Raw genomic sequence first — 23,601 nt, forward strand, 5'->3', positions numbered from 1 at the left:
CTGAGTGACAGGCTGTATGTGGATAGTGTCCTTGGCCTCTCAGTTAGATCCACCCCTCACTCCTCCACAGCTCCAGCCTCCTGCCCAAATATGGTCACTTCAGGCTACAACAAAAAAAATGTCAGTGGCCAAAATGCTGAAATCAAGACTTCAGAATGGGAGTCTAAAAATCAATGGGTCTTAGCTATGTCCATTATTTTTACAGTCTGTGGCTGTAGAGTCCCAGCCTCACACTACTATTGGCTGTAGAAGGGCATCAACCCAGCAGCAGGACCAGTATCTGCTCCTTTGTACGAGGAGGAACAGGAGGAGCACTCCCAGAGCCCCACAGAATGACCTCCATGAGGGTGGCATGAGGGACTGGTGTCCTCTAGTGGGACCTATGCTCACAGTCTGGCATACTGCAGCTCGATTGGCATTCGCCAGAGAACACCAGAATTGGCAGGTCCACCATTGACGCCTCGTTCCCTTCACAGATGAGAGCAGGTTCACACTGAGCACATGTGACAGGCGTGAAAGAGTCTGGAGACATCACGGTGAACACTATGCTACCTGTAACATCATCCAGCATGACCAGTTTGGCAGTGGGTCAGTGATGGTCTGGGCAGGTATATCCTTGGAGGGTCACTCAGACTTCCATGTCACAGCCAATGGTACCCTGACTGCTGTTAGGTACCGGCATGAATTCCTCAGAGCGGTTGTCAGACCTGGTGCAGTGGGCCCTGGGTTCCTCCTGGTGCACGACAATGCCTGGCCTCATGTGGCCAGAGTGTGTAGGCAGTCCCTGGATGACAAAAGCATTGGTGCCATTGACTGGCCCTCTTGTTCCCCTGACCTATGTCCAGTTGAGCACCTATGAAACGTTATGTACCGGTGCATCCGATGACGACATGTTCTAAGACAGACTGTCCCGGAGCTCAGTAATGCCCTGATCCAGGTCTGGGACGAGATCCCCCAGGACACCATCTGCCAACTCATCAGGAGCATGCCCAGACGTTGTCGTGAATGCATACAGGCAAGCAGTAGCTGTACACACTACTGCGTCACATGATAAGTTGCTGATCAGCCTGTGATTTCGATTTTTGTTTTACTTTGATTTTTGGTGTGATTTTGAATCCAGCCCTCAATGGGTTGATGACTTTGGTTTCCATTTACTGTTGTTACATCATTTTGTTCTCAACAAATTATACAGTGTACATCAGTAAATATTTTCAACTTGAATAATTTGTTCATCAAAATCTGATGTGTGATTTAAGTATTCCCTTCATGTTCCCTACTGCACTGTGTGTCTTTGAGGTGCTCCTCAAATTTGCAGACTGCTAATCTACAGCTGCAGATTTGCTACTTGGATATCTATTGGATGCTCATGGACATGAAAAACTGCCAAAAATACATCACATGGACCTTTCCAAATGCAAGTTTAAAACTGCCAGGGGAGCTTGTGTTGTTGCCCTGTTGAACAGCTATTAATTTGATGAGTAAAATGTTCTTATACCTGGTGAAAAGATGACCACAACTACACCTACCTGGCTTTATTTTCAAAAAATCCTTTAAAAGGTACTATGTGGAGGTTTTGACCTCTGGTAGTGCTATAAAGCAGTTTCTTTTGAATAGATACTAGTTTTGTTTGTTCGCATAACATTGTTTTTTTTGTTGTTGTTTTTTTTTAAAGGAAACTCCACAGAGCACTTTTAACATGGATAAGAGAAGGTGAGAGTTGTAGACTCACGCAGCAGCATGTCAGATCAAACTGGATGAAAAGGATTAAAGCAGAAAGTGTAAAGCTGATTGTTAAGAATAATGATGTTGAGTAAAACAGAATGATCAGATGTGCCTTCAACAGACATCTTTGACCTTTGACCTGGACCCCTGCTGCTGACCTCGTCTCTGTTTGTCCAAATCTGTTCCTTTGTGGATTGGTGCTGGCTTTCAAACAACTCTGTACAGTGTGTGTGTGTGTGTGTGTGTGTGTGTGTGAGGGGGCATAAACACATACAGCAAGCAGCAGCAATGATCCACCATCTGACACCGGCACACCATGAGGACGGAAACAGGGGGCTCGATGGGGACAGAGCACACGCTGCAGCAGGCGAACACGCCGTCCACAGTCATTTTGACTTGACCAACTGACTTCACTACGAGCTGATTGGCTGTAGAGACAAGGTCACGTGCTTTACGTCCTAAAACTAGCCGCCGGCGATATGACCAGCTGAGTTGCAGGTGACACCATCAGCCGGTTTGAGTAAAGGTCAGAAGGCCAGTTCACACCACTGCAACATTGCTCTGCAACGTTCTAAAACAGTTTCATCTCGTCGCAAATCCTTGGTCTGAAATGGGCTTTAGGGGTGTTCCTGTGGACTCTGAGTGAAGAACTTCAGTTTGGTATTTGTCCAATTTTTCAAAGTCTTGATTCACAAGAGGACCCCCAAACTTCACTACCAAATTGTGGTCTTCCCTGGTTGCAGGGTCTGGATTTTAGTCAGTAGCTCCTCCTCAGTAATTTGATAGTTTAAAGAGTTCTGACCGTCTTTAACAGCTAATTTAAGAATTTGTAATTTGTTGAGAAAATTGGGCCAAATTTAGTGTCATGGTACTATATAGATTTTTAAAGTGTTTTTTCCATATTTCACTGTTGTGAATAGCCAATTTTTCCTTGTGTGGTTTGCTAAAAGAGTGCCATTTTTCCCCCTAGATTATTTGAGTCTATCACATTTTAGTTTATATTAAGCTGGTGCTGCGCAAGTTGCTCTCTTTTAGTTCTGAGTGTTCTTCTGCTTAATTTCAGTGTTTCCCAATATTGGAGGCAAAGCTCAAGATCCTCAGGTTGTCTGTGTTTTTGATTTGATAAGTTTCTCAGAGTTTTTCCTCAAATATCGGCGGTCTGAATCATGCCAATTCACCTTTTTTTAATTGTGACGCTGAGCCTTTTTTTAGTTTGGATTAATCTGCCACATTGTCAAACATGTAGTTAATATCCTGTATAGCTGATTCAGGCTGTTGTTACTGAGGTGATTCTATGTGGGAAGAAAATGGTCTAATAGAGGCTGCATTGTCTGATGTCTGATTACTTTCTGGTAGTCATCTTTGCTATCATTCATCCATCTATAAGGTTGTTTTGTAGTTCAGTTCACTGGGTTCTGCTGCGTGAGGGTGTGTTACTGTCTTCCTGATGTAGAATGTAATTTTACTATGATTGGATAAGGATATTTGGGGGCTGACTGTGAATGCTCTCAGACATAAGGGGTCTAGGATTGAAATTCTATAATCTACTGTGCTATTGACAAAACAAGAGCCATGTGTGTAGCGACCAAATGAGTCCCCTTGAAGCTAACAAACCCAGTGTTCCATGTAGCTGCAACAGTTGGTGCCTGCTTTTGTTGACAGTTTTGTCAAAGTTGTTTCTCTCTCTCTCTCTCTCTCTCTCTCTCTCTCTCTCTCTCTCTCTCTCTCTCTCTCTCATTGCCTGGTGTTTCCCCTCTGTCTGTGGATTGCTACAATGAGAGTGGGGGTCAGGGTGGAATAAGGGTCCTGTGTACAACCACAAACTGATCTAAGTGAGATGTTCCGTCTGTCTGTCTGTCTGTCTGTCTGTCTGTCTATCCAGAGCCGCTGCTGGACATTTGGGTGCCCTAAGTGTAATTGTTTTGTTGTTCACACAAAACAGGAGAAAAGTCATGAAACTCTGCACATTTGTTCCACCACAGAAGAAGAATAGAACAGCAGTTGCAGGAGGCTCTACAAAGGCCCACAAGTCTGGATTATCTGTAAAAAGTAATGATTAAAATGAAATGTTCGCATTATACGTCTCATTTCAAGGCACATTTGCATGTTATTGTGTATTATGTATGGAGCAAACATAGCTCTTTCCCAGCAACCCCCTTTTGTAAAGGAAACAGATGAACAGATGTTAAGAATCTTTGAGTTTAATTCATATTTAGTTAATATTGAAAATACATCAAAATGCATGACAATAATAAAATACAGCCTTAAAATGCAAATATTATTATTATTATATTATTACTATTAAACTGTAAAATATTCTACTTATGTATCTCTGTCACAAATGTTTACTTGACTACTGAGTTGTGTTCGATAACCACATTCACAAATATTCAAAATCACTACATCAGGAGGGTACATGGTTTTCACTGATGAAAACCTGTAATCTGAAAAGCTACTAAAGCTGTCAGAAAAATGTAGTGCTGTAAAAATTACAATGTTTACACCAAACATCTTCATCAATACTGTCAGTCTTAATAAGTAATCTCAGTCCTTCTAATGTATGCTTTGGTAACCATTTAGAAAATTGTAGTCTCATTATAGGAAGATGTTAAGTGTTAAGAGAAGTATAATTATGGATATGTTTGCCAGGTGTTAGTACGTCGGCCACAATGGTTTTAAAGCCAAAGTCCACTATTTGCCCAATTTCTCTGTCTTGATTTTGTTTGACAACTTCATTCTTAATATATATTTTTGGAGATTTTTAGTCAGTTCAATATCCTCTGAGATGTTTCTGGCTGGTTTACCCATGATCTCTCTCTAGACTTCCTTGTTTCCATTGTGCATTTTACCAGCCAGCCTTACTACACTATGAGAGTGTCCAATGAACAGTCTGACCACTGTTTGTGTTGCAATCAGGAAGAAAAAATTACAACCACTTTCCAAAGACAAGGAGGTATGAATGAACAGGATTGTTGGCAAAAAAAACAGGTTTAATCTGTCCCTTTTACTCACGTTTTTATGCATTTTTATTCATTTTTTTAAAAGATATTTTTCGAATATTTGAGTTATTCATCTATGGTGCTACAGCCCAGTTGAAGGGACGGTGAATGGCTTGACACCTAGGTGAGATGCCTGTCAAGCTGCAGAACGCTGGTCAGAAATACTTTACTGATCTCTGGGCAGAAATCATGAGACCAACAAAAAACAAAAACTGGTTGTGACTTAGTGAGTCATTGCTTTTTTCAGCAGCTTTTTAGCCATTTTTTTTTTTTTAGCCGTGGTGACCTGTTGCTGTTTTTCCAGCAGGCATAATTCCTTGAAATGCAGTTGTTTTTTTTAACAGAGACATCGCTAAAAAACAACTGCTTTTCTTGCCAGGATAGTGCCATGAAAAGTTGTTGTTTTTAAAATTGCATGGTACTTTTCCAGTGGGGATCGTGCCCCCAAAACTGGGACTTTTAAGCAAAAACATGATGTTCTCCTAATCAAGTGGTGCTTGTGCCTAAACCTAACCATGTTATCCAAAGTGTTGTTGAAACGTACAGTTTAAAAGTATTTGCTACATAACAACATGCATAATGCAAATGTAACACATCTATGGCTTCTGCAGTTGAGCTGGGTATTAGTAATCATTGCAAAACGTCGTGAAAAAAGGTCATTGATCGATATATTATGTTGTCAAAAATTAGCAAAGCTATTTTCTTCTCTGAGTTCTTTGGCACACGGACAGCTGGATGCTGCTGCTGAGTGTTACAAAGCAATTTGTTCAATATGTTCAGTTACAGAAACATGTTGAACAAAGTTTCTCCAGCGACAGATGGCGGTCGCTCTCCCACAGCAGCAGGAGGTTCCACTCTTACAGAGTATTAGAATTTTTTTTGCCCCAGTGTAACTACAGGATGTGTAATCTGCAGCCAGACATCCTCATCCTGAGCCTCACTCCGACCACCGAAAACCTCTACGTGGTGCTTTGCATCTAAATTAAATGAGCCTCGAGATGCCGTGAGGCCATTTACTATCTCATCTCAGCCTCTGTCTCTGACGAACACACGAAAACATACACAGCACTCTGGGAAAACAAATGAAAGTGTAATAAGAGGCCTCGCCAGCAAGTGTCTTGTGAGTGGCTGGGACACAGCCGGCTGGAGATCTGTCTAATAAACAGACAACTGGGAGACGGATGGAGAAGGCTGGATAAACTGACAAAGAATGGGGAATAGAGGTTAACACAAACAACTGGGCAGTAATAAAGAAAGATGAATGTAAAACAAAACAGACACCAATCTTGTTATGGGATCACCTTTCCTTACTCAGACCACACCCATCTTCAAACTCGACCTTCATTGTGATCTTAACCACAATCATCTTGAACGGTTGCAAAATCCGGACACAGACAGACAGACAGACAGACAGACATATAAAGACATGGCAAAATAGGCTACAAGGCTTCTGTGGTAGTTCCCACTAAAACTGGTGTCACCTGGACCACATTGTGCCATAATGACACACAAGACTCACAAGGTGTAAACAATACCAGCCACAACGACGTTGTCACGGCTGGTAAAAAAACAACAACAACAGGATATATATATATATATATACAGTACAGGCCAAAAGTTTGGACACACCTTCTCATTCAATGCGTTTTCTTTATTTTCATGACTATTTACATTGTAGATTCTCACTGAAGGCATCAAAACTATGAATGAACACATGTGGAGTTATGTACTTAACAAAAAAAGGTGAAATAACTGAAAACATGTTTTATATTCTAGTTTCTTCAAAATAGCCACCCTTTGCTCTGATTACTGCTTTGCACACTCTTGGCATTCTCTCCATGAGCTTCAAGAGGTAGTCACCTGAAATGGTTTTCCAACAGTCTTGAAGGAGTTCCCAGAGGTGTTTAGCACTTGTTGGCCCCTTTGCCTTCACTCTGCGGTCCAGCTCACCCCAAACCATCTCGATTGGGTTCAGGTCCGGTGACTGTGGAGGCCAGGTCATCTGCCGCAGCGCTCCATCACTCTCCTTCTTGGTCAAATAGCCCTTACACAGCCTGGAGGTGTGTTTGGGGTCATTGTCCTGTTGAAAAATAAATGATCGTCCAACTAAACGCAAACCGGATGGGATGGCATGTCGCTGCAGGATGCTGTGGTAGCCATGCTGGTTCAGTGTGCCTTCAATTTTGAATAAATCCCCAACAGTGTCACCAGCAAAACACCCCCACACCATCACACCTCCTCCTCCATGCTTCACAGTGGGAACCAGGCATGTGGAATCCATCCGTTCACCTTTTCTGCGTCTCACAAAGACACGGCGGTTGGAACCAAAGATCTCAAATTTGGACTCATCAGACCAAAGCACAGATTTCCACTGGTCTAATGTCCATTCCTTGTGTTTCTTGGCCCAAACAAATCTCTTCTGCTTGTTGCCTCTCCTTAGCAGTGGTTTCCTAGCAGCTATTTGACCATGAAGGCCTGATTCGTGCAGTCTCCTCTTAACAGTTGTTCTAGAGATGGGTCTGCTGCTAGAACTCTGTGTGGCATTCATCTGGTCTCTGATCTGAGCTGCTGTTAACTTGCGATTTCTGAGGCTGGTGACTCGGATGAACTTATCCTCAGAAGCAGAGGTGACTCTTGGTCTTCCTTTCCTGGGTCGGTCCTCATGTGTGCCAGTTTCATTGTAGCGCTTGATGGGTTTTTGCGACTCCATTTGGGGACACATTTAAAGTTTTTGCAATTTTCCGGACTGACTGACCTTCATTTCTTAAAGTAATGATGGCCACTCGTTTTTCTTTAGTTAGCTGATTGGTTCTTGCCATAATATGAATTTTAACAGTTGTCCAATAGGGCTGTCGGCTGTGTATTAACCTGACTTCCGCACAACACAACTGATGGTCCCAACCTCATTGATAAAGCAAGAAATTCCACTAATTAACCCTGATAAGGCACACCTGTGAAGTGGAAACCATTTCAGGTGACTACCTCTTGAAGCTCATGGAGAGAATGCCAAGAGTGTGCAAAGCAGTAATCAGAGCAAAGGGTGGCTATTTTGAAGAAACTAGAATATAAACCATGTTTTCAGTTATTTCACCTTTTTTTGTTAAGTACATAACTCCACATGTGTTCATTCATAGTTTTGATGCCTTCAGTGAGAATCTACAATGTAAATAGTCATGAAAATAAAGAAAACGCATTGAATGAGAAGGTGTGTCCAAACTTTTGGCCTGTACTGTATATATATATATATATATATATATATATATATATATATATATATATATATATATATGTTAAAAGACAGAGGATTCAGACAGATAAAGAGTCATATAGCTGAGATAAAGAGCAGAGGAGGAAGAGATAAAGTTTAAAAAGGAGAAATCATTACTAACTCCAATTGGAAGTCTTTTGATTGATCCTCCTGCTGGCTGCATGGAGGAGAGCTGACAGATAAAGCTCGCTGTGGAGGGTTTGTCCTTCACTGCTACATCAGCACAAAATCTGTCTCCCCCTCCCACCCCCCCATCACAGCCAAGCTACAGGCATGCTGGGTAATCTTGGAGTGATCTGCGCCAAAGGCTTTTAAATCCTGTCTGCTTGACTGGAGGCTCACAGCTCAAAGAAAGACGCACAAGAGAGAGAAAGATAGAAATCAGACATGTAGACTTCAATAAGATAAATGAAGAATAAAGATGCTACATGCAGCATAGCTATCATCCAAATATTGTAACTAACATTTTGAGACATTAGCACAAGCTGTAACTATTGGTATGATGACTGAGGGCTACTAAAAGTCTGTACATGGCATTTTCCTTTGGATGCCAGCAGGTTGATTGCTTTATGGCAAAAACAAGAGGGCGACATCATTCCTGGAAAGAAACAGAGCTTCAGTTTGTCAACATGGCAGATAGTGGAGCAATGAAAGACTGGTGGAGAAATGACTTCTTTGATATGTTTGGAGACAGGGAACACAGAGTAATAGGGTATATGAGAAGAACTATTGCTGGCATGAGATGTGCTCCATTGCTTGAACTAATCATTACTGCACATTAAAAGCTTCATTGTCACTCTCTGCAGTGACAAGAGGACATTTAACAAATGTTACAATGACAACAAAAGATGGCAGAGCATCCATGAGTCATGCTTGTGACATCTTTTTATCAATTCACGTAATGATGGTAGCCATTATTACACAAGCTTTTCTCCACAGCTGCTGATGAAGCCACACAACTACTTCTGTTTAGTGAAACAACATTCAGCCTTGTCTTTTGGCTCTCTTTCTGTTAACTGGATACAGTACATGCCTCTTTGCCTCTTTTTTTCTTTTTCTTTTACCATTTTCTAAACTCTTTTCCTGTGCTGGGTCATGTGGGGGCTGGAGCCTATTCAAGCGCACATTAGGCAAGTGGCGGAGTGCAAGTCTGGACAGCCTGCTAGTCTATCACAGGTCACAATCGCACTTAGATTCACACCTACAAGCCTCCAATTCATCTCACCTCAGGAATCCAGAGCACATGGAAGAGAACCAAACACACATGAGCAGAACATTCACAATCCAGCCAGCAGATTCAAACTCCTGCAGGACCTCTTTACTGTGAAGCAACAGTACAAACAACTCTTATTTAAATCTTGCAAGAGTTGAAAATTTTATCCACCTCTTGCAGCACTACAAATTTGGCGCTAATTGGAGCAATGAGGCTGAAAATCAAAACAGCAAGAACTCAGCTCAGTGATTCACAACCAACGGCAGCCTCCAAGGCTGAAAAATGAAGCCAGTGCAGAAGTGCCAAAAATTGCAATTAATCAAAACATTACTTGACGCTGGCTCTAAAACCAAATCATCGACCCCCTTTGAGCCCCATGTAAAAAATGCCTGACTTCACCGCAGAAATAAACATGTTTACAGTCAGGTACAAAAAACAGTTTTGGACTCTATAGCTTAATTCCCCATTTGTGACAACTGTACGGGGTTGAACCTTTATATAACTCACCCGTTTACATTTTATTAAGGCTTTAAGTTATGTGTAGTTAAGGGCCTTGTAGCTTTGATTGACAGGTGGGTGCCATCACTAGCCACAACCTGTCTGCCAGGCGCCATCTTGGCTAGTCACTTTACTTGACATTTTGGCTGTGTTTGTGGTGTTAGAGAGTGTTTAATACAAATATCAGCAATTAATTGTGCTAAAAGACCATCCAGAACCTTCCAATTTTCTCAGCGAGTTAGTTCATTAACTAACCAATTAGCCAGCTTACGAATTGGCCTTGTATATCCCAGCTAAAGATGCTAACAGGAGTGTATGCTAGCCACAGCCAGCATGCATCAAAAAATTTAGGGTGACAATACAGTACTTTTATACAAAATGTGTCTCTGTGAGGTTAGAAAATGAAAGTCCACCATGTTGCTCCACTTTAAAGGGTCATAAGCTGAAAAGGGTTGGTAACCATGCACTAATGTAGATGACATAAAATCATTATTAACTAATTTCACCTTTTCAGCTTTAACTTGACAATGACATATCTATGTACAAACTCCTGCATATGTTACCTTTAAACGAGCTTTGCACTACATACTGTGTATTCACATCCAGATTTTCTATGTGGATTCTACCTTTTACTGCGTTACAATCTGACACATCTTCCATCAAATTGTTCAACTTCAGGTAAGGCACAAGTAAAAAAAAAAAAGTGAAAATGTTGGTATTGGCAATTTATCACAGGAAAATGGTGTATTGATTTTGATGTTTAGTTGTGGATGGGTTTCCAAAAAAGCTGCTATGACTCAAGCTCAGCTCAGTTCAGGTAGAGACAGTAAATGCTGGGTGCATAGGAGACAAAGTGAAAGGTGATAAGAAGTTAAGACAGGTGAGAGGAAAAGATTGTGTAAGCTGAGAAGGAGATGGGCAGAAAGTGAGGCAGAAAAATGGATAGCTTGAGGTGATGATGAGACAGAGGGAGGATAAGATATAAGAGAGAGCTTAGGAAAAAGGCAGTGTGTCCGCATCTATGCGACAAAATGGAATCATGAGTCTATCTTTAAACCTGTATTGGCACCTATAGCTGTCGACCTCATTACAACTGAAAGACATGAGGAGCTGAGAGAGCCAGCACAGACACTGTGAACAACACAGAGTACAACTTTTCAACAGTAATGACAGCAGTGGAGGGCTGTCTTGTCAATGTGTGTGTGTGTGTGTGCCTGCATGAATTCATACTGTCACATGAATTTGTAAAGCTTGTGTGATGCACAAATGGCTAAAAATGGAAATTGAAAAAAAAAAAAGAATAAAGAGCAGGACTTATGAAGTCAGTGTTGCTGTCGTCAGCTTCTGCTGCCAGGCTCCAGGGTAAGATGAAGGATGTGGAAAAGGATGTTATCAGCAAACAAACTGCACGCACGTCTAACTCCAGAACCTTGAGATAGATCGTTACACATGAAGGAGACAGTTACAGGGTTCATACAGTGAAGTCCAGACAAGGATCAGTCACCATAAATTCTGCCAAAGAAAGCACAAGCAAGCATTGCACATGAGCTATGGACTTCATCCTCGTCATATTCCCTGGGCCAGTTTGGGACAACAGGACATAGAGGACTGACTTTATGAGCGATGAGTGCACAGGTTTTGTTTGTAACTTTCAGAAAAACCTTGTGATTAATGACACCTCTCTCTGTGGCCATAACTGAACTGCACTCAGCATGCTGTTGCTCGCTTTCTGGGGCTTGTACTCAGTGGGCGACGTGAGCAAGCACCTGGGCATTGGACAAAACAGTGACAAACAAAGGACTGACCATGTTTGACCATCATCATGTTGATTCAAGGCTAAAAACAGTGTTGCCAATTAAAGTAGCTAGCACTGGCTCCAACAGTCACGAGATGACAGATCCGCTCATTTGCATGCTGATGATGTCATTGCGCATTAATGAAGCATTAAAACTTCACTGAATTAGATTCAATAGAGAAATCCTAAACAAAACATTTAAATAGCATTAGAGCTATGACACTTGTACTATAGTACACCACTTTCTAAGGCTTCCTAATCCAAACGAGTGAGAACATCATCGTAACCATAGAAACCAGGCGGTGCTGCTTCTCTTCCTGACTGTCCCACAACTACTGCATGGAGGAGACAGGGAGAGAGACCCCACGCTGATGGTGGAAGAGCTGTGAACTCTGTTTAGCAGTATTTGAGCAGTATGCATAATCTGTTTCTTTTTTTCCCCTGATGGTCTCAATAAGTAGCTAGCTACATTTTATCACTAGTCACTTTTTTTTTCAGAAATAATGGCACCTAGAGGGTCTGAAAAGTCTCTACATCTAGCAGGAAAGTCACCAAGTTGGCAACACTGGCTGGAAAAAAGCACTTCAGTCATATTTAGAATAAGGTTACTATGTGCAGTGTTCCTTTATTTCATTTTGACCACTGGCTCCATGATACTTAGTAGCTTACTGTTTGCAAATTATCGGCCGACATAACGAGCAACCATGTAGAATAGCTTAAGTACAGTTAGCTGGCTAACAGACAGTAGCTTAGGTTACAGTTAGCTTGCTGGACACTACTGCGTCACATTGGCTAGCAGAAAACGCTTTGTACCATTGCATCATATATTGACATGACAATAACTTAATATAGCCTGCATGTGAGGTGTGCACATGTAGTAGCTAAATATGTCCATGGGAAACTTACAGACTTACACTGTGAAAGATACATCCAGAAATCAGGGGAAGTGGTATTTTAGAGTGACACAACCCAGCGAAATGTCTCTGGATTTGATCCATTCTGTCAGATAACATTTGAAAAGTCTAGAGGTGCTGCACGATTGAATCATTTTATCCCCATTCAAGTTGGAGGATCACTAAACTGTAACTAACTGCCTCAGCCAGTGGGAGTCTTTAGTGCACTTGGTCTATGGGCCACACAGTGTGGAAGCAGCATCAATCATCCGGGTAATTTAATACACGGCAGTTGAACATTTTCTGCCTCATGTGCCACTGAACAACTTTCATAGGTATGAATGGGACTGTGCCTCTAACTCTGTATCAATTTTTTTTATACATTCATAGCACTGACACATTTCTGCTGCCTGATTTTTGTTTGTTTGCACCCACTCTCATTTTTTCAGTGATTTAGTTGAAATTACACTGCCTCTAAAAGTGGGCTTTGTTTTCTTTTCTTTTTGGGACTGAAGCTGCTTGGATCTGTTTCTACAGCAGGTGTGGAGTCAGCACATGCTTGAACTCATAGCTGTCTAGCACTTGAATAAAAAAAGCAATCGGCAGAATAAATGTTGGCATTGTACATTTCTGCAAACCACAGATTTGTAACATTTGTAGGTTATTATGTAGTTGTGTTAAAACTTTTGGCATAAAAATGAATTGGTTATGGTCAGGAAAAGATCATGTTTTCTCTTAAAATACCCATTTTGGGAGGCACAATCAATGTAAATGGCACAGATGTCTTGCTAAAAAAATACCAGTTATAATTACCCAATTGCTGCCAGAAAAACCATCAATGTCTTTCTACAAAACAACTGGTTTTTGGTCTTGAACAGTGGTCTGTTGCTTAGCAGCCGTCTTGCCGAGGTATCAAGCCATCCACCATCCCCTCTACCTCCCAAAGACAAAGTCAGCTCATATATTAAGTTATGTTAGAAATGTTGATGTGATACATATGAAACAGACAAAAGTGATGTATCCATGGTTTGTAATGTACAGTGCTAACAAATGAAGGTAATCAGTTCTATGAAAGCTGATTAGCACCTGAATAAAGGTACCATTTCTACTTTGGGACGTGTCTACTTCCTTTTTGTTTTTAGTCTTGTACATTATAGAGTTTGCTCATCTAACCTGCTCTTCACCCCCTTCGGTCCTGGTCCTAAGCGCTCTCTTTGACTTTACTGTAAAGTAATACTAATCTGTTTGAGAAGCAACTTCACTGAGCCATGAGCAAACACACTACTACTTCGTGGCTCCAAATATGAAATGGATTTAGTCTAGTAGAAACTTTAATGGCTTCGGTGTTTAGTTACATCATTACATCGCCGGATTAATTAAGTGAAGCTCCTCAATGACAGATGAAGGTACAAATTATGCCTCTGGCTCCAACCATCTGTGCTGAGGTCCCGTAGAGTTTACATCTCTTCTCCCTGTACAGCGCTGTGAGGCAGAGCTCTGCGTCACTCAGACTTCAGTGTTAATAATATAGATGCAGGTAGTGATATCAGGCCAGAACCAGGTGGCATAATGTGCCTGAACTTTACGTTGGATCGTCTGTAGGTGTTAAACATGTTTCTTAATTGGAGCTGAGGAGTAAATCAAATGGAGTCATCCTTCCATGTTCAAAGTGGAAATGTAGCCGGGAATGTCAGTGTGAGTGATTTGCTGCCTTTCAAACACAAATGTAGAATATAATCTCGCTCTCATTTGGGGAAGTAAATTACCTTTCCAAAATGGTGGAAAGTAACTAAGTACATTTACTCAAGTACTTCACTTAAAGCCACAGTGTGTAGGAATTTCTCTCATCTAATGTTGCATTCAAACGGATAGCGCCTGACTTTTTCAAACGCATATTGCAACAACGGTGGCTGCTGTGTACCAAAAAGCTATGATAACACTGATGAAACCATGTCATCCGATCATTCAGGCTCCTACACAGACACAAGCGACACGAGCTGACAAACCCCCTCCTCACCATGCTGGCTGTGTTTACAACGTAGAACTGTTGGGGTGGGTGTAAATCGAAACAAACCAATCACGTCTTGTCTTTTGAAAACTGACAATTGGCTCAGCCTCACACACCTCATCCTCTCCTCGTATCACTGTCCAGGCCATCACTGGCCTGTGAATGCATTGGCCTGGTCTGCCTGCTGGGAAAAAAATGACAGGCAAGCCAGCAGGCCAATCACAGCGTCCCTTTTAAAACCTTTCTCCTTCAGGAGCTCTCTCCACCTGGGAAAGGCTACCCTGATGTTGACCCTCGTTTTTGAATTCGCCGGTCATGTTGCCTTTTTGATTCCCTTCTGCGCTTTCCTGGCGACAAGGATTCTGTCTCCCGTGATGCTGCGTATGCATGATCCTGCATTATGCTCAAAGAGTGGGACTTTGTTATGCTGCAGTAGTGCCGGGGTAGTAGCGAAGCGCCTCTTGCTCCTCTCCTTCGGCTTCTCAGTCGCACAGCACTGGCCTGGCTCTCAACGAAAACGCCGAAGGCGGGACTATTCCATGGTAGTGCTATGTGTCCCTTGCTGGCGGATGTATTTTCAAGATGGCGGAACATTATGGGACCCCACAGACGACTTACCCACCCAATGTACAAACAAATCCGAAATTCTCCTTTTCTGAGAATAAGTCAGATTATTGGTGGAGGTAATAATACACCAATGATGACATATTTATGAATGCAGACATCATTTTTTGCCAATAAACAACTGAAAACACTACACAATGTCCCTTTAAGGTGAATTTTAAGGCAAGGCAAGGCAATTTTATTTATATAGCACCATTCATACACAAGGCAATTCAAGGTAAGGTACTTGTATTTTTCCTGAGTATTTCCATTACACTTCCACTCCACTCAGACTGTTCTCATGCACTGTTTGAATTTATACCTACAAAAAGTAATGCACCACAATTTGAATATATCCCACATAATCATATGCCAGTAAATGGTATATAACTCACATAACTGGGAAGGCTGTGATCATGTGATCAATGCGCTGATGGGAGTAAACATGAAATTAAGAGGCAGGATGGGTCAAACCACCCAGGAACAATAAAGTCTTATTATATCCTACTCTATAAAATAAGCATATTTTCTATGTTATATGTTATTTTTTTATTTAATTATTTATTTAACATTGTTTATATTGAACATTTCAAGTTTTATACAAACAATACAATCATAAGTAAACTAAAGGGAAATTAAAATAGGAGTAATGAAGATCATTTGGTTATACATGGTATGTTACATTATTCTGTTGCATGGTACACACAATATAACAGATTATTTTGATTACCTTACATTACCGATGTGTACTATATCCAGTATAGATGACATTCCATTTAACCTCTGTTACAACATGCAATCTACAGTTCATGTGTTGTAGTGTTTTCTGAAATTTAAAAAAAACAACCCTCAAATAGTGTTTTTCAGAAATGTTGTCGTGTGTTGTGACCCTCAGGGCCACCATAACTTTAACTTGAAACACTGTATTTCTGCACTGTGGTATTGCTGCTTTTAGTTAAATACAAGGTCTAAGTATTTCTTTCTTGACAGAATTGTATAAGTTGTGTCTCCTGACCTCGGTAACATGATATAAATCTGTATATTTGAGTAAAAATACTGAACTGGGTTATTGTTATTATTATTATTAAAAGTTTCTAATTGTGAGAACAAAGAGGCCATAGAATAAGACAAGCGGAGATATATTTTAATTATGGAACCAACTCTGACCCTCCAATGCAACCTCCTTCTTTTCAGACCATTACCAATCACTGATGTGTGTAACAACATAGCTCTGTCAACCTATAACAAGGCTCTACTCCACATCAGTGCCATGATACTTCCCAGGGGAACCATTTTAAGGGTCAAAGAACACGGTAGTATGTTAAAGTAATAGAGCTAGCTATCCAAATATGACCACATTTTTTCTCAGGATGGATTTCTTGCACTTCCTGCCCTCCCAGGCCCTCTGCACATTGATTTTCTTTTCCTGCAGACTGTGATATCACCACTGCATTTTCTCAGCAATGAGGGGCTGCCAATATATAACTGCAGCTGCTAACGAAGCCAAAGGCTTTGACCGCAAATGCACTATTATTTATAGCAGGGTTGCAGAGAAGCACACTGCAGTGGAGTTGCAATGACACTGTGTAAATTTCAACATTTTCACTGGTCCAAGGAATATAATGCTGTTTGATGGTACGGTAGAAACAGTGAATAAAACATTTACATAGAGACACACTGCGTTCACCAAAGGAACACATTTGATACACTGCATTGCAATTGTGACTTTTTGTGGTTTTGTGTTTAAGCCATAATTACCGCAAATATGACATCCATATCTTGTTATTATGAGCACACACTAGCTTTGACAAAACACCCATGACTTGTGCTTTTTTGTGTAAGACTACAAATCATCATAATCAGGATAAACCCGTCCTGCTGTAGAGCAGATGTGATCATATTGCTCCCTGAATTGGCACATCCCAGCCACAGGTGTAGTTTTTGAGGCTCACTGAACCTCCTGGTGGCAGTAGCCAAAGGTGTATGTTTAAATATCTATATTTTTTTAAAATGTAGAACTAATAATTTATTGAAATGCCTTGCAGGGATAAAGGGGTGTGGACAGTCATTTTCCTTTTTAACACACAAAATGTACAATGAAAAGGTAATAATTACATTTTTGGGACAGTTTTATCTTAAACACAGATGTTTATTTTACTGACCTGCACACCAGAGGAATAAGAGACGGCTAGACGGCTGACAACACAGTTTTTAACACGGGAAAACTGATAAATAATCACAGAAGACATTAAGTATTTATCATTATATTATTGTCACAATCCCTGTCTCTCAGTCCTCTCCTGCCACTCTGCTGCAGTGTTTTTCCACTCCCCCTCCCTCTGCTTCACTCTACCTGCCAGCCGCGCCCACCTCATCAGCCCAACTCTGCTCACCTGCCTACACAGCTGCAGCTCATCAACCAGCCCTGCATATAAGCCTCTCCAGCACCTTCACTCACTGCCAGATTGTTCTTTAGCATTATGCGAGACTCTCCAGCGTTCTTCTCCTGCCTGATCTCCCGGTGCCAACTCTGCCTGTCCCCGACCTGCTCTCCTCGTCTGCCTCCCGGTAAACTCACCTGCCTTCTGTCCCCGACCTCGTGCTTTGCTTCAGCGTCTCTGGTTTCTGCCTGCTCGTCTGGTCTCGACTCCTCCGCCCGGCCTCGTCTACCCTCCTGCCTGCTCCTCAACGGTGCTTCTGCCTTCGCTGACGGCTCTTCTAGCTACGACCCCCCCCCACCGGCTCCCGACCTCGCCTCAGCTCACTCCTCGTCGGCTTCTCAGCACGATCAGCCGGCGCTTCAGCCTACGGTGCGTCTGCCTCGCCACCTTTGGCTGCCGTAAGCTTGATCTCTTTCCCTCATCTGAGCCTCAGAGACTGTGTGAGGGCAACTTGCCCGAAGAACGAACTCTATTCTGTGTTTATTCTGCCTGCTGCATTCCCTGTTTGCTGTGGTGCTAATAAAAGTCATTACCAACTGTTCCTGCGAGCCTGGTACTGCATTTGGGTCCACAAACACACCCGTTTCAATTATATTATAATAATTATTACATTATTTATCATTGTTTTTTTTTACAACAATTTTTAAACCATAGTTCAAGGCTGCATGATAAAGCTTCGGAAAGGACTACAATCCCACCAGAGCCTTCTCTGGAATGGCACGATTGCTAATTACAGCTTCTGGAAAAAAACAACAGTCTTGCATGCAGCGTTCTAGGGATATTTAATGTTTGTAACATGATGTTGCACATGCTGCTCTAAACTTGATGAAATAAACGTTTTAAATGAGTACAAAATAACAAAAAAAAACATTTTTTTTTTTAAGTGTGTGTTTGCGCTTCTTGTTAGTGGTCTCAAAACAGATCATGGCTCTGTAGGTTCTTATAGGAGAGGAATGTGATTGCCATCTCCTCATTTATATTCAAACGCCCTCAGTGAGGTCGTGACCTTTCCTTCTTTTATAGTTTCTTTGCTAGCTGACAGGAAGTAACAGGGACCAAGGCTCAGTCCTAGTAATAGAATAGCGATGAAATGGTCCATGTGACATCATCAACCCTAGAATTAACAGTGTCCACTATGTTAGATTTTTTTCATCAGTTCAGTTTAACACTTTGTGGGGAGACGCACTTGCACCTACAGCTCAGCTGAAAGTCTCCACTTCAGCAATACGATACACTGTTCAGATAACATTTTATTAAAGTCAGAACACTACCTTAGGTGTTCCACACTTGCCTGAACACAGAGTTTACTTGCCCTGGGCAAGTGTTAATGTCAAGCCCTGATATTTATAGCTGAGATCTGCGTCTGGTTTAGTGTCGGGTTTTATGGTGCAAATTTGGTTTCTATGGTAAGTTTTGCAATATTCCATCACTCACTGATCATATTAGTCAGGATATGAAAATGCACCTGCTGGTACCCAGGTTATTCATTTTTGTGTAAATGAAACCTCTGTTGTACACTCTACATTTCCTCAAGATTTGTTTTTGTGAACCCTGAACCTTTAAGTTCCAGCTGTGCCTATGATTCCAGCTATGTGTGGATTTATGAGACATGGGAGTCACAGTTACTAAAATATATCTTTTGTTGTTTTTTTTTGTTTTTCTTGAGTACAACTATGTGATTTGTTTAATTTTGTAGTGGTACTGAAGCTGACACTGGTCTGTGTGTGTGTGTGTGTGTGTGTGTGTGTGTGTTCTCCATAATAGCAATTATATGTGCTGCTGCTTCAGTCAGCATGTTTTTTATTATAAAGGTTACACTGTCTCCATCTCGTCAGTGTGACTCTGTGGCCAAAAGATCCAGCAAGGGGAAAATGGCAGTTATGGATTTCACTGGAAGAATTATGGGTTAATCCCAGCATGCAAATGTCCTGTGGAACTACTACCATGTGCAAGTGTGTGTGTGTGTGTGTGTGTGTGTGTGTGTGTGTGTTCCTGTTCTGAAATCCTCTGCAGATTGATGCCTGTGTGTGACCCCCAGGCTATTTCTTTTTTGTAGTCATGGGCTCAGTAGAGCACTTTGTTCTCGGTCTGTCACCTTGGGACACACACACACAAAAACACACACACACTCACTCCCTCTCAGCAACACCCATCCACAGTAACCATTACAAACCTATACATTCAAACGCTCCTGCTCATCTATAATTCATATCAATATAACATCATTTACACAGTCCAAGTCAACCCTCCTGCCTCTTATATCCCAGGCCTCTAACTCTGCTCACCTCCATCCAATGAGTAGCTTGCATTATCATAAAATCTATACCAGTGTTTTTGTGAAATCTATCATCAGTGTGTTGTGTTTCCCGCCTGTTCTGCTGAGGCTGGTGTTGCCAGCATGTGTCTGGGGAGCGATACAGTGTGTTAGACACCAAGGGGTTCCCTCACCTTCTCTCTCTGCTGCCTTAGAGCCACAGCACCATCTGCTGGTCACAGATATATCAGCTCTCTAACAGCCCTGTGTTGGAGCTGTGAGTGGTGGAGAGACCAGGGTGGGGCCACCTAATGATGGATTTAAATGTAGAGTTGAAAGATGAAGATGATGTCAGTTTATGGGGAGTCATGGCAACTTAAGCAACCTGGAGGTCGGGACACCTCCAAGGAGTCACAAGACAAATGTGAGAACAAGAAAAAAGGAAAAGCATATTTCTGCTATGCAAAATTATCCCATCTGTCACTTTGCTTTTTTGTGAAATACTGGATAATTCAATTTTTTCAGTCCCCATTATACTTAAATATATCACACTAAGAAAACAGAAAACACAACAGAACTGCTCACAAATCACAGTCATAATGTGTTATGGTGGCAGGTCACAAATCGACATTGCTTCATTACATTTTAAAAGATCATAATGTAGAAAGGTTGGGCACCACTACACTAAGGCTCACCTCATAACCACACTGTGTCTAGTTTGAATCTGAGTGGCACAACTTATATCATAAAGTCAGAATGCAAACAAAAAATCTCTCTCTCTCTCTCGGACCTACAATATATTTTCCTTAAAGGAGCAGTGTGTAAGATTTAGAGGGATTCAGTGCCATCTAGTGGTGAGGACTGCAGATTACAACCAGCTACAGGAGGTTTTCACCAGGAGCGAAATTATCTGCAGAGGTCTCTTAAAAGAACTCAAAAAAAATGGACCAGGTGATCAAAACCACCTAAAAAATAAAACTAATTAAAGCAGTTTCATGTTACAAATCAGTGTTTCTCTGACACGGTTTGGCTCGTCGCAGACAATTCAGATGTTCAACAGGTTTTTTACTGGGAGTGGAGTTATCCGCAGTGGTCTCGTCCTCTCTAAAAACAAACAGACCAGGTGATTTAAACTGGTAAAAATACAGAATAAAGCAGGCCAAAAATGGGTATGTTACTCAGAGGGAACATGGTACTGTTTGTTTATATATTATGTATTTATGTATCTCTCTCTCTCTCACCTGTGTGATACGCTGTTGTATTATTGCCTATAGCTCTTTCAGCAAGCCGCCTCGCTCTTTGCTTTTAGCTCCTTGTGACGCATTCGCATTTTAGTAGTTGTAGGTTTTCTCCCTCTTGAGCAAAGGCAAACGTCACAGCCCTTTTTCTCTGATTTCGCTGGTCATATAGCACCAGTTTCAAAAGTAATTTTTGTCTTTCTACTGCATAGACAGACTAGTTTTATTAAAAAAACAACCTTCCAACAGTGAAATACGTCTTTCACCCAACACCAGAACGTTACAAAATGTTATCAAAAAGTCGTGGACTGACACCATGTCTCGTGTCCTTTTGAAGCCCTCCAGCCTGACAGTAGAGTTTAAAGTCAATGTTTGAACCCTCTGAGCCTATTCTTTGTAAGACCGCAGTTCAGTACAAATATTAGTCCTTTTAATTAGTTGATAACCCGGAAACAATTTACCAACCAAGAATGTCACGTCTACCTGGTTTATCTGACTGTACATTGATTATCTTTGGTTATGGACTGTCGGTCAGTTGAAACAAGCATTTCGAAGAAGTGCAAAGTTGTGCTAAAACAGAGAAGAAAGGGCAAAACATTCCCACTTACTAAGCCTAGAATGGCCCTATTTGCCAGGCTGACACTCTGGTATCAAGTGACAAATGAAATCATTAAAAGGAAAACACAAACGTCAATAAATGAGCATTCTGTCCACAGAAAATGGGACCAGCCAGCGTTTCATCTCTTTAGTTCCCATTTAAACATCACACACTGGCCTGGTTGAGTGTTCTTTATAGTTTAATGACCACATGCGATGTCACTGATTTAGAGAATTCAGGGAGCTTGGTCCTCATCACACAGAGGTTTGTTTGATGAGGAACTCTCAAACATTCTGTTATTTTGTCCTTTTGTTAGTTTTCTTTTTTTTTTTCCGTTTTTTCTTCCTTTGACTTCTGCAGGCTGGCCCTCAGGGACAGATAAGCAGATTGTCATTACTGTGACATCTTTATGGTTGTCCTTAGGGTTTTATTGTAGCTTTGTGACAGAGGACCATGTTGTTAGAGCCTCTTAATAGTACAGATCCCCTGCAGCCTGTGAGGTCACACTGTCATATCAGCCCTTCAGGCTCAGTCTGGACATTACACTGTCTAAAAATACTGGACCTAGCCACTGTGACATCACCATTTGGTCGTAAACTCCAATTTTAAAGTCTCAAGTTTGGCATCTTGACAGTCGCCATCTTGGATTTTTAGAGCCAGAAGCAGTGGTGGGAAGAGTACTGAAAATCTACTTATGTAGAAGTACAATTACTCCCTCCCTCATGAAAACTTCAGTATGCTTACAGAGGTTAGAAGAGGACTTTTGTCCAGCCAGCAATTCATGTAACTACTGTCTTTTTTAGATTTTGGTATAAAAAGTGTGACCAACTATAGCCTGGGATTGCAGGGTTTCCCGAGTAAAGTTGGTAGGCCTGGTAGCAAATATCTTTTGATGGGGCCAGCAAGTTTGTTTTTTAACAGGGGCCAGTGACAGACTTTGTTTTGATGTTTACAATGCAGCAAAGTTTAATTAATAGATATGTTTTTATATGTAAAAAGTATTGTTTATGGAAAATAGAATAGCTGATTCTAGCTGATGCATCTACTGGGCAACACAGTTGTCGGGGGAGAAGTGCAGCATGTTGCCAAGCACAAAATGCAACAGAGAGATCTCATTGTAGCCTTATGTCTAATAGGGGATGAGGAGGAGTCAGTAAATTATTAAGTCATTAACGTTAATAGCATGATTTGAGGTGTTGCAGAGTTTAAACTCCTTATAGTTAATGTAATGTTAAGGTTATCGTCACCTCAATGCAACGTGTTAATTCTAACTTTGTGTGTGTGTGTGTGTGTGTGTGTAGTCAGTTCTATTTTCATTGCCGTTCATTGCACCAATGGGGGGGCAGAATTGCTGTAGAGGTGCTCCTTGTGTGCTCTCCCCTTCTACATTCATGCCTGCTGTTAGAGCAGACTTGTAACAAAGTATAAATTACAAATGTAGTAAGGTGAAAAGTAGATTACTGGCTGAAAGATATACTCAAGTAAAGAGCAGAAGTACAGTCTTAAAAAAGGAACTTTAAAAGTACTCCTTTATTAAAAAAGACTACTTTTTTACTCATGTGCATAACACGTTACTACACACCCCTGGCCAGAAATGACCATATTTGGACAAATTTGAATGGGTGAGGAAAAAAATTCACCCCACGGTACAGCTGTCATGAAAGAGGAAAATAGTTATAGAGACCAATACTGTTTTTGTACCACTCTGTAAACATGTTCACTTCTGCTGTGAACATGTTTCCTTATAAAGTTGGACACTTTGACATGGAGGTCTGTGGGGATTGACTTGCTGTTAGAGATAGCCTCAAGAGGCCATTAAAGGAACTGCAGTTTTTGGTAGTTTTTCTGTGTTGGCTTCATTTTGCAGCCCTGGAGGCTGTTGCTTGGTCTGGACATCACAGAGTGCCACAGTTAGGAAGCCACGATATCTTGTTAATGTCCTGTCAAGTTACATTTAATCACAGTGATTTACCTGGACAGGAACTAATGCACCCTGGGAAATACTTGGCTGTTATGAGACCTGCCATTCCTCTAATGCTTCCTGTTTATCTGCTGATTTGTTTAATGTGAG

General features: G+C 41.3%; 1 protein-coding gene across 1 annotated transcript in view; it reads right to left on the reverse strand.

The window, feature by feature from the left end:
• Positions 1-17,715, reverse strand: part of slc8a2b (solute carrier family 8 member 2b) — a 289,543-nt gene extending 271,828 nt beyond the window's left edge. The window contains exon 1 of the mRNA XM_078166917.1: positions 17,578-17,715. The gene's annotated coding sequence lies outside the window, so the exon portion shown is untranslated. The remainder of the gene's footprint in view (positions 1-17,577) is intronic.
• Between the last annotated feature and the right edge of the window lie 5,886 nt (positions 17,716-23,601).

Source organism: Epinephelus lanceolatus, chromosome 4 (assembly GCF_041903045.1).
Source record: "Epinephelus lanceolatus isolate andai-2023 chromosome 4, ASM4190304v1, whole genome shotgun sequence".
Classification (NCBI taxonomy): Eukaryota; Metazoa; Chordata; class Actinopteri; order Perciformes; family Serranidae; genus Epinephelus; species Epinephelus lanceolatus.